At 45.5% G+C, this 3,436-nt stretch overlaps 1 pseudogene; it reads left to right on the forward strand.

The window, feature by feature from the left end:
• Positions 1 to 1,483: 1,483 nt before the first annotated feature.
• LOC127186426 (actin-like protein 9) lies at positions 1,484 to 2,737 on the forward strand (annotated as a pseudogene).
• Positions 2,738 to 3,436: the final 699 nt, after the last annotated feature.

Consider the following 3,436-nt stretch of genomic DNA (forward strand, 5'->3'; position numbering starts at 1 on the left):
GCAGACCATTCTTCTCTGTACAATTGCTACAGAGTAGAAATTTGGAAAGCTTCCAGTAGGAAGGTATGGAGCATACATTTGAAGAGACAAATTCCTGTTCTGCAAGAACGGAATGTGGTGGGAGTGGGGAACTGGGAATGATGTCTCAGTGGTTAAGAGAATTTATTGTTCTTCCAAAAAACTTGGGTTCAGTTCCAAGCACCCTCACACATATTCTGGTAACCCCAGTTTCATGGATCCAGGGCCCTCTTGTGGGCTCCAGGTATACCATGTATGCATGTCATGCACAGATATAAAGACAAAACACACATAAGTTTGTTTAATAAAGAAGAGAATGGAGAGAATGATTGTGGTGGATGTAGGAACAGAAAGCAAAAGGAACTTGAGACATTTAAACCTACTTATTCCCATCTACCTACTCCTCTCTCCCAGTCTGGTCTCTCATTCTTTAAAATAACCAGACAGCCTGGGCTGAGGAGTTGGCTCCAAGGTTACAAAATTCAAAGGGATCTGGAATAAGGACCCAACACTCCATGCAGGCACAGCAGCCTGCCTGTAACTCAGAGAAAGAGAAACCCAAAGCAAACTGATTTGCAAGACTCTCTGCTTCTGGAAGCCCTGGTTTCATTTAAATGCCTTGTGAGAATGGTGCTCCATGGGCTCATATATTTGAATGTTTGTTTTCCTGGAGGGAGCACTGTCTTAGAAGGATTAGAAAGTGTGGGTTATTGGAGAAGATGTGTCACAGAGGATGGCCTTTGAGATTTCAGAGGATCACACTGTTTCCAGTTTGTTCTTTTTCTCTCTTGTGCCTATGGATAAAATGTTAGCTATCAGATACAGTTACATTTCCATCCTTGCTTGCCTGCTGCCATGCTCTCTAACATGACTGTAAACCCTTCAAATTAAGTGCTTTCTCTTAGAGTTGTCTTTGCCAGGGTGTCTTGTCATGGTAATAAAAAGTAACTAAGACAGAGCCTCTATCAGTGAATGTATAAAAAGGAACAATGTTAGACTTCTACTCACACAAGAATACATGTACACACATACCCAATCAAATATATGCACATACACAGGTGAAACTATGTGCGCACATGAATGCACAGAACAACACCCAGAAGCCCAAGTTGCCTTTCCACCTTCTGATTTCTATTTTCACTGGGCATATGGTTGTTTATGCTGTGTAGTAGACACCAGTTGGGAGGGAGTGGATGTGGAATAAAAGAAATGGGCAGAAAACAGACCTACCTCTCCACCTTTGGCTTTATGGTCTTAATCAACTGTGAACCCTGGGGCAGTGTGCACCCCTTCTGACCACACCCTGGCCTTGCACTGTAAAGTCAAGCAAGGCAGTGTGATCTCATAAATAACCTGGTGTACCTCTCCCACTTTGCTCCTCTGGGTCCTGGCTGGTCCTCTTCTTCCTGCTCCAAGATAAAGTTGTCAACTTTACTAATTAGCCTCACCAAAGACACTTGTAAAGATGGATGAAAATGGCCCCAAGTGCTGGGATACCCACAGGTCCTTTGATCTGAACTCTTACTCAACCACAGTAAAGAAGAATTTGCTACAAGAACCCTGTGGACTGGTTGGTAACAAGATACCATCAAAGATGTGCTGTGTTGTCACTGACATGGGTACTGGCACCTGTGAGATAGGCCTTGCTGGACAGAATCAACCGACCTACATTGTGGTCAATGTTGTGGGCTTCCAGTCCAAGAAACAAACCACCATGGGACAGTCCAAGGAGGAAACATTTAATGGTGAGGCAGCCCATGATTTCCCTGAGTTAACCATGATACAACCAGTTTGTAATGGGATTGTGGTGGATTGGGAAGCTGCTGATCTCATTTGTCACCACATCCTAGAAAATGACCTCCAAGTGGCCACCTAGGACCATCCTCTGCTCTGTACCGATCCACCCTTTAACCCTGTCTGCAACCTTGAGAAGCTGGTGGAAGTGGCTTTCGAGTCTCTGCACTCCCCTACCATATATGTTTCCTCCCAATCCGTGCTGTCAGTCTATGCTAACGGGTGCATTAATGGGCTGATGGCAGACACTGTCCATGGAGTCAGCTACACAGTTCCAGTCTTTCAATGCTACAATCTACCCAATGGCATCCAGCGCCTGGACATAGCTGGACACTATGTGATTAACATCTTGGCAGAGAAAATCTTGAGATCTAGCTTCCTGCCTAAGAAGGAAGACATGGATATGGTGGAGAGCATCAAGCACCAATTCTGCTATGTGGCCTCAGATTCCCAGAAAGAGCAAGGACGCCCTGATACCAAATTCCAGCGATGCCTGAAGCTGCCAGATGGATAGATGATCACAGTGGGGAAAGAGCTTTTTTAGTGTCCTGAGCTATTATTCCATCCCCCAGAGACCTCGGTACCTTCATCCTTGGGCCTCCCCAGCATGGTGGAACAGAACCTCTGCTCCATGCCTCAGGGGTTGCGGGCCGACATGGAACAAAATATGCTGTTGTGTGGAGGCTCCTCTCTGTTCCCTGGATTTAAAAGTCATTTCAAGGCAGAGCTGCAGTGCTGTCTTCGTCCAGAGGCCCACGTGGTTGTGGCGGCCCAGCCCAATGGGAACCTCTCGTGGTGGATTGAGGGTCCATTCTGAACTCCTTTTGTGCTTTCCAGTCCCACTGGATACTGAGTGAGCAGTATTATGAACAAGGTCCTGATATAGTGCACCACAAGTGCTCTTCATTCAGCACAGGGTGGGAAGGTGTGTGGGAATATAGTTTCTGTAGGGAGCCAGTTCTGTCTTAACAAATGCTGCATTTTCCTCCATTCCACCCAGGATCCGTGTACACAAACTCACTTGAAGACCAAGGCCACTGGGACTCGAATGTCACACCTTCCTTTATGAAATCTGACCTAAAGCATCTCTCATAATCCACTCTCTAGACATCCTAATTCTCACTCATTCCTCACAACAATCCCTAACACAATACTCTCATCAAACCACCCTCATGGGATCATTCCCTCACTTGCGCACCCAAGGCATCCTCAGGTTTGGAGAGATACACACCTGCACACTGTAGTATTTGATACTAATTTTCCTTTCCTTTCCCCTCCCTCCCTCCCTCCTTTTCATCTTTCCTTCCTTACTTTTTTTTGAGTACAGGGTTTCTCTGTGGAGCCATGGCTGTCCTGGACTCACTATGCAGACCAGGCTGGCCTTGAATTTGTAGAGTCTGCCTGCTTCTGCCTCCTCAGTGCTGGGGATATAGGCATGTGCCACCGCATTGGCTGTTTTAGTTTTCTTAACTGTCTTTCTGACTGGTATTTGATGGAAACAAAATGATTTGCATTACATCTTTTGAGAACTGTTAGTACTTTAGCCTGCTTAGGGACCAGAATATCTGATTTTTAAAACGCTTATCATTTAGTCTTCTGAGTTCTTTATATTCAAGACAGTATT

Source organism: Acomys russatus, unplaced genomic scaffold (assembly GCF_903995435.1).
Source record: "Acomys russatus unplaced genomic scaffold, mAcoRus1.1, whole genome shotgun sequence".
Classification (NCBI taxonomy): Eukaryota; Metazoa; Chordata; class Mammalia; order Rodentia; family Muridae; genus Acomys; species Acomys russatus.